The following is an 8,588-nucleotide window of genomic DNA, read 5'->3' as shown; positions in this document are numbered from 1 at the left end:
CATTGTTTGCAGCACTCATTTGTGTGCAGTGGCGTAGCTAAGGAGCTGTGGGCCCCGATGCAAGTTTTACAATGGGGCCCCCCAAGCACTCTATACATAACAATTGATACGGCGCACCAAAACCTGCCAATGGCAACTACAGTGTCAGAGGTGCAAGAAGGGGATGGGGAACAGTTTGTTAATGATTACCACTATTCAAAGTATTTATAGAAGTGATTATTATGAGCACAGGACCAATAAAGAGGTGATACTGTAGTTGAGGAAAGGCCCTTCGGGGCCCCTCTGGCCCAAGGGCCCCGATGCGGTCGCTACCTCTGCACCCCCTATTGCTACGCCCCTGTTATCATAGTCCTCAGCCGTAACAACGCTGTTTCTATTAGACTGAGTGGAGCACCAGAAATTTAGACAGCATAAGCGCTTGATAAACTAGTGGGCCCCGGGGCTAGTGGGCCCCGGGGCTTGTGCCCACTATTTGTAACTGCAGTTTGTATAGTGGCACCCAAATTTCAATTTGCAGCCGCTATTAACATGGGCACCTATAGGATGCTTAAACTTTTGCGGCATCTATGGTGTTCAAATTTCCTGTTTCCACCTATCCAGCCTTGCCACTATTTTGGACTACATCATGAGGAAGCTGATCAGATCACCTGGGGTCCATGTTACAGGGGACTTTAGAAGCTTGCAGAGCAATCCATTTTGCAAGTAACCAGTGGAGAGAAAAACATATCAGTCATAAGGAAGCTATACAGATTTTGTTTAGTACAGCCACTGTCCTATCTGGACAGTGGTTGGATAGTATACTGGTTAAAGTGTACCAGAGCTGTGGCTAAAAGAAGATTTGATACTCATCCGCGGCTTCCTCCTGCTGCATAAAGACACCTGTGTCCCACGCCGTGCTCCAGCGGTCTGCCGTTCAGCCACAATCAGCCCCTGTAACTTGCTCAGTCGGGTTCAGTCTGGGAGAGTAACCTCACATTTACGCTCCTCTTGGGACTCACGCATAGGAAAAGAGAGAGGCACTAGAGGAGGGGAGTAAGCCATCTTTCCATCATCAGGCGCCTATGGGCACTTGCCTATAGTGCCTTATGGTAAATCCGGCCCTGAGACCAGGGTTCGAATCTCTGTTCTTCCTGTTCAGTAAGCCAGCACCTATTCAGTGAGGGGACCTAGGGCAAGACGCCCTAACACAACTACTGCCTATAGAGCGCACCCTAGTGGCTGAAGCTCTTGCACTTTCAGTACGCCAGGAGGAAAGCATGATATAAAGGTTCTGTGGACAGCAAATGTTCTTGTCTTGTGGACAGCATTGCATTATTCCAACTATAAGCTAATAAAACATGATAATGGAAGCAAAGTTGTTTGAGATGGACCTACCTGTGCAGATACGTAAAGTCCTCATTTTGCACTGTGTCGCGGACAAACGATGATACACAGTACAATGCCAGAAGACCTACATACATAGAAATCCCCATGTTTTCCACTGCTGTGGACGGATATCCCAGCACCTCGCTGACATTTGCAGATGAGCAGAGAGTCTGGAGATCCCGTCACTGTTAGTGATAGTCAGTGGCGTAGCTACAAACCTCTGGGCCCTGATGCGGAATCTGGATGTGGGCCCCCCTCCCAGCAACACTCGACGCACACAAATCCCTATAGCCAGCTATAGGTCCCTTCAGTATAGGTAGCCAGGCATAGGTAAGCCAGTATAGTTGCCCCCGGTATAGGTTAGCCAGGTAGGTGCCTCCAGCATAGGTAGCTAGTATAGTTGCCCCCAGTATAGGTAAGATAGGCAGGCACCCCCGGTATAAGTTAGATGGGTAGGTGCCCCCAGTACAGGTTAGCTAGGTGGGTGCCTCTAATATAGGTAGCCAGAATAGTTGCCCCCATCATAGGTTAGATAGGTAGATGCCCCCAGTATAGGTTAGTTAGGTAGGTGCCTCCAATATAGGTAGCCAGTATAGTTGCCACCTGTATAGGCTAACTAGGTAGGTAGGTGCCCCCAATACAGGTTAGATAAGTAAGTGCCCCCAGTATAGGTTAGATAGGTAGCTGCCCCCCAGTATAGGTTAGATAGGTAGCTGCCCTCCAGTATAGGTTAGATAGGTAGGTGCCCCCCAGTATAGGTTAGATAGGTAGGTGCCCCCCAGTATAGGTTAGATTAGGTAGCTGCCCTCCAGTAAAGGTTAGATTAGATAGCTGCCCCCCAGTATAGGTTAGATTAGGTAGCTGCCCCCCAGTATAGGTTAGATTAGGTAGCTGCCCCCAGTATATAGTTAGATTAGGTAGCTGCCCCCCAGTATTGGTTAGATTAGGTAGCTGCCCCCCAGTATAGGTTAGATTAGGTAGCTGCCCCCAGTATAGGTTAGATAAGGTAGCTGCCCCCCAGGATAGGTTAGATTAGGTAGCTGCCCCCCAGGATAGGTTAGATTAGGTAGCTGCCCCCCAGGATAGATTAGATTAGGTAGCTGCCCCCCAGGATAGGTTAGATTAGGTAGCTGCCCCCCAGGATAGGTTAGGTAGCTGCCCCCCACGATAGGTTAGGTAGCTGCCCCCCACGATAGGTTAGGTAGCTGCCCCCCACGATAGGTTAGGTAGCTGCCCCCCAGGATAGGTTAGGTAGCTGCCCCCCACGATAGGTTAGGTAGCTGCCCCCCACGATAGGTTAGGTAGCTGCCCCCCAGGATAGAATAGGTAGGTGCCCCCCAGGATAGGTAGCTGCCCGCCAGGTTAGGTCAGGTTAGGTAGGTGCCCCCACCCCAATAATGGAGGGGGGAGCCTCAGCCGCGGGGAGGGAAGCCCGACCTCTCCCTCCCTTCCTCTCCCCGGGCTCCCCCCTCGAAATTCTGAGTGAGCGTGCAGGGTAGCGGCGCTATACTAAACTACTCACCTCCGTCCCAGGTTCCAATCGTCGCTGGTCTCCTCCCGCTCCGCATAGATGCTGATACACACGCTGCTGCGTCAGCGTGTACGCAGCGTGTGTATCAGCATCTATGCGGAGAGGGAGGAGACCAGCGACGATTGGAACCTGAGACGGAGGTGAGTAGTTTAGTATAGCGCCGCTACCCTGCACGCTCACTCAGAATTTCGAGGGGGGAGCCCGGGGAGAGGAAGGGAGGGAGAGGTCGGGCTTCCCTTCCCGCGGCTCCGGCTCCTCCCCTCCATTACAGCGCACACCAACAGGGCAGCGAGCGGCACAGGCAGCACGGGCCTGGAAACGGGTATGGGCCCCCCGGGCCCCTCCCCCGCCTCTTCAGGAGCCGGGCCCGGTCGCGAAGGCGACTGCTGCGACCCCAGGCCCTACGCCCATGTTTGTGTGTAATCCAGATCACTCTAGTGCAGGCATGGGCAAACTTGGCCCTCCAGCTGTTGAGGAACTACAAGTCCCACAATGCATTGCAGGAGTCTGACAGCCACAGTCATGACTCATAAAGGCAAATGCATTGTGAGATTTGTAGTTCCCTAACAGCTGGAGGGCCAAGTTTGCCCATGCCTGCTCTAGTGTCTACTGACATCCAGCTCCACGAGTAAGTCGGTTGCAAAGTTCCTCCTTCTCTCTGCTTTTTCTGCCATTTCTCATGTTGCTCCGGTGGACTGTATGTATATCCATTGCTGGTCTCACAGGGTAGCTCTCCAGATTCTCTACTGAAACTTCATCCTCGTAAGGAATTGTTCATTACCCGCTCGGCCTCTCTTTTTGGTTGCTGTCAAAAACTGTCTTAGCTAAACAGTACTAGTTTAGATGTAAGATAATCAATGCTGAAAAAAGCAAAAGGAGGAGGCGTCCAGGAGAGGGGTTTGGGGGAGGTCTAAAATAACTGAAAAAGGTTGGAAAATGAACAGTACTTACCTCTAATAAAGCAGCCAAGATTCAATTAAAAGAATACTTTATTTGTCCTAAAACAGTGCGTTTCACAAGGAAAAGTAAAAGCGCCTCTGAATTATCAATACCTTCTACTTGTGGCCTTATAGGATGAAGAGTAATCAGTTGAGTGCATACTCATGGATAGATTTCGCAAGTGCTAGTTCCATGTTCAGGCTTTCTTGCTACAGTTGCAACCTCTAGATTCCCTATTTCTTGCTTTACCACTTACATTGGGGCTGCTTGGCAGTAGGGAGGGCTAAACTGGTCTTCAATATCACCCACTCCAAAATACACTAAGAATTTCACCATAGAAACCAAACAAATGCAGGTAAGTAGCGTAGTGGGTAGCACTCCCGCCTTGCAGCATTGGGCAGTTTAAATCTGGACCAAGATAGGCCCATATGCAATTAACTTTTTCTTCTGAGTTTTTCTTCCTAAGACATAATTTTCATATACTCTTTAACCTCCTGAGCGATAATCCCGAGCTGAGCTCGGGGTATATCGCGCAGGAGGATTTCTCAGGCCCTGGTGGGCCGATTTGCATAATTTTTTTTTTCGTTACACGCAGCTAGCACTTTGCTAGCTGCGTGTAACTTCCGATCGCCGCCGCTCGCCGCTGATTCGCCGTGCCGCGCAGCCCCCCCCCTCCCCGACCCCTTGCGCAGCCTGGCCAATCAGGCCAGGCAGCGCTGAGGGGTGGATCGGGACTCCCTCTGACGTCACGACGTCCAAGACGTCGGTGACGTCATCCCGCCCCGTCGCCATGGCGACCGGGGAAGCCCAGCAGGAAATCCCGTTCTGAACGGTATTTCCTGCTTACTCTGATCGCCGAAGGCGATCGGATTGGGTGGGGGGATGCCGCTGCGCTGCGGCTATCTTGTAGCGAGCCCTGGGCTCGCTACATGATTTAAAAAACAAAAAATTTAAAAAAAAATAGTGCTGCGCCACCTCCTGGGCGATATAATTGTATCCCCCAGAGGGTTAAAGAGAGTCTGAAGCGAGAATAAATCTTGCTTCAGACCTCCTAGATAGCAGGGGCATGTGTGCCCCTGCTAAAACGCCGCTATCCCGCGGCTAAACGGGGGTCCCTTCACCCCCAAATCCCCTCTGTAAAGCGGGGGAGCGCTTCCGCATTGGGGCAGGGCTAACCGCCTCAGCCCTGCCCCACACGCGTCTGTCAGACGCGTATCTCCAGGGCCGGGCCGAGGCATAGGCTGGAGAGGCTCCAGCCTCAGGGCGCAGTGTAGGAGGGGGCGCAGAATTCATTCAGCTGTCATTCCTAATTGTGTTTAAAGCAGAAATAAATAAGAAAAGGGGATACATTGCAGTGACTGCAAGCCAGATAACTAGATATTAAGGTGTTGGGGAGGTTGAGGGCCCTGTGGCGCCTCTTAGTTTAATAGCAATCAGTGTGTGACGGCTGGAGTGGCAGGGATGGAGGGGCACACTTTGGTGTCTCAGCCTTGGGTGCTGGAGGACCTTGTCCCGGCTCTGCGTATCTCCGCCTCTCCCCCGCCCCTCTCAGTCTTCCTTCACTGAGAGGGGCAGGGGAGAGGCGGTGATGCGCGTCTGATAGACGCGACTGGAGGCAGGGCTGCAGCCGTTAGCCCTGCCTCCAGAAAGACAAGATTTACGACCAAGACTACGACCAAGTCTTGCGGGGGTGGGTTTGGGGGTGAAGGGACCCCCGTTTAGCGGCGTGATAGCGGCGGTTTAGCAGGGGCACACATGCCCCTGCTAAGTATGAGCTCTGAAGCGAGATTTATTCTCGCTTCAGAGTCTCTTTAAAAATAGCTTTTCAACATTGTGAAATTGAAAAAGTACCCAAAAAGTCGAAGAAAAAGTACTATAAAAATTATTTTCTTGTTTTCTGGTGGGTGGCTTAAAAGGCATTTTATGACAAGGTGTAGAAATATCACCAAGGAAAAAAGTGAATTGGATCAGGCTCTTAGGCCTAGTGCACACCAGAGGAGCGGTTCTGCTGCGGTTTGCGATCCGCTAGGGTAATGTATTTCAATGGGCTGGTGCACACCAGAGCGGGAGGCGTTTTGCAGAAACGCATACTCCCGGGCTGCTGCAGATTTTGGATTGCGGATGCGTTTCTGCCTCAATGTTAAGTATAGGAAAAACGCAAACCGCTCTGAAAAACGGCACTTCAGAGCGGTTTGCGAGGCGTTTTTTGTTACAGTAGCTGTTCAGTAACAGCTTTACTGTAACAATACATGAAATCTACTACACCAAAAACGCTTCACAAAACCGCAAAATGCTAGCTGAAACGCTACAGAAAAAGAAGAAAAAGCGTTTCAAAATCTGCTAGCATTTTGCGGATCTGCTAGCGGTTTTTGGTGTGCACCAGGCCATAGAGTTTGTATGTTTTCCCCATGTTTGCGCAGGTTACCTCCCATATCCCCAAAGAACACAGATACATAAATTGACATCCCCAAATTTTCCTTAACCACTTCAGCCTTCAGTCGTTTTCACTTTATGCATCCGAGCAATGTTCACCTCCCATTCATTAGCCTATAACTTTATCACTACTTATCACAATGAACTGATCTATATCTTGTTTTTTCCACTACCAATTAGGTTTCCTTTGGGGGGTACATTTTGGTAAGAGCCACTTTACTGTAAATGCATTTTAACAAGAAGAATAAGAAAAAAACGGAAAAAATTCATTATTTCTCAGTTTTCGCCCATTATAGTTGTAAAATAATACATGCCTCCATAATTAAAACCCACATATTGCATTTGCCCATTTGTCCCGGTTATTACACCGTTTAAATTATGTCCCTATCACAATGTATGGCGACAATACTTTATTTGGAATTAAAAGTGCATTTTTTCCGTTTTGCATCCATCACTATTTAAAAGCTTATAATTAATAAAAAAAAATAGAAATATTTCATCTTTACATTGATATTTAAAAAGTTTAGACCCTTAGGTAAATATTTACATTTTTTTTATTATTATTGTAATTTTTTTATTTTTTTTTTAAGTAAACATTTTATGTGGGTATTTTTGGGAGGGTGGGATGTAAATAGTATTTTTTTAATGTAAATATATGTGTATTTTTTTTTTTACATTTAGATGTAGTTTTACTTTTTGGCCACAAGATGGCAGCCATGAGTTTGTTTACATGATGTCACTCTAAGCATAACATGTACGCTTAGAGGGACGTAGGGGGAAAAAGCGAGGTTTCCGAGAGAAGCAGTCGCTTTTTCTGCAGGGGAGAGGACTCAATCATCGGGCACCATGTCCCGATTGATTGATTCCTGGGCTAACGAGCCGCAGCCGGGAGCGCACGTGCACACACGTGATTGGCCGCCGGGAGCGCGCGGGCGCGCACATGGCCTCCTGGAAGCTACGTCCAGGAAGCTTAAATGACGGACATATGACTATGGTAGGCATTAGATTGTGAACTCTTCTGGGGAACAGTTAGTGAAAAGAATATGGGGCTGATTCACAAAGCTTTTCTGTTGAATTATCTCTCCTTACATATTAACTCACAATTTATCTCTCCTTTGACTTAACTCATTATTTATCCCTCCTGGGACTTTATGCACATATCTACGGTAATATTACCTTGCACAGACAGCGCACAGCAATATTACCCTTAAATCTGCCAGTAAGTACTGTGAGTTACACTGTTAGCATGACCCTCAGTACTCAAGTAGTGTGACCATTGCTAGGGTAACAAACATTACTAATGGTAATGCTCGTTAGTAACATGCATTGCCGTAGCAATGGTCACGCTACTCCGGAACTGTGGGTCGCTCTAGTAGCATAACTCATTATATTACTGGGATTCCCTGTATTTATCTCTTATCTGTTTATCTCATGAATGATCTCTCCTTACTTATTTATCTCATGCATTAGCTCTCCTTACAGTTAAGGTGAAAAATAAGTAAGCTTTGTGAATCAACCCCAATATCTTGTACATCCTGTAAAGCGCTTTGGAAGACGGCAGTGCTCCATAAATAGTAATTCCGTACTCAGCTCCTTACAGCATATCCTTTTCTTGTAAACAGGGCATTTTAATTTGAAAAACCCTTTTATGAATGATTGTTAGCCGGAACCAGGTTGTTTAGGGCCACAGAAGGCACAGCGCTCTCTTCAGGACTTACCGCCAGCTGGTGACACATTTATGAATGGAGAGTGCGGCCTCTGACAGCACTAGGCCAAGAAACGGATGAGACTCTTCTCCAAGGACCAAGAAGCGTCTGTTTAGAAAATGGTAAAGGAGAGTGAGAGTGCACAGGAAACAGATCTGTGTGTTTTCAATTTCCTACAATAACAGAAAATGATGATGTCTAGTGCCATTTACCAGGCTGCATCCGGAATTTCCTTTAGGGATAAATAATACTCAGGAGAAATGGTCCTCCTCTGTATTAGGGTATAACCTTACCCAGCATCACCACCGGCCAACCATCCTTCTTTCACAGAAGCTCACATCTGTTTTTTTTTTTTTAGATTATGTATTAAACTCAGGGCCGGTGCTGCTATAAAGGCAAAGGAGGCAATTGGCCCATGGCCCACAGTTTCTCCTGGGCTCCCCAAGGTCTCTCCTTGATTTGTGCTCTCCATGGCCCCTGCAGTTTTGTCAACATAGCAGTTCAACTTTCCCGTTGTGCTGCTCCATCCATTCTCTCTGTCTTCATTCCCGCTCACTGCCTCTTCTCCATGAACCGTCTCAGGTTATTACGCAATAACATGTGCCGGGTCACTG

The 8,588-nt window shown here is 48.2% G+C and overlaps 1 protein-coding gene across 1 annotated transcript in view; it reads right to left on the bottom strand.

Annotated features, from left to right (window-relative positions):
• Nucleotides 1-7,894: 7,894 nt before the first annotated feature.
• The window catches only part of LOC137521026 (uncharacterized), a 299,753-nt gene continuing 299,059 nt past the window's right edge, over nucleotides 7,895-8,588 (bottom strand). Inside the window, exon 16 of the mRNA XM_068239741.1 lies at nucleotides 7,895-8,082. The gene's annotated coding sequence lies outside the window, so the exon portion shown is untranslated. The remainder of the gene's footprint in view (nucleotides 8,083-8,588) is intronic.

This window comes from Hyperolius riggenbachi, chromosome 6 (genome assembly GCF_040937935.1).
Source record: "Hyperolius riggenbachi isolate aHypRig1 chromosome 6, aHypRig1.pri, whole genome shotgun sequence".
Lineage (NCBI taxonomy): Eukaryota > Metazoa > Chordata > Amphibia > Anura > Hyperoliidae > Hyperolius > Hyperolius riggenbachi.
This window is presented reverse-complemented; position numbering and strand designations above follow the sequence as displayed.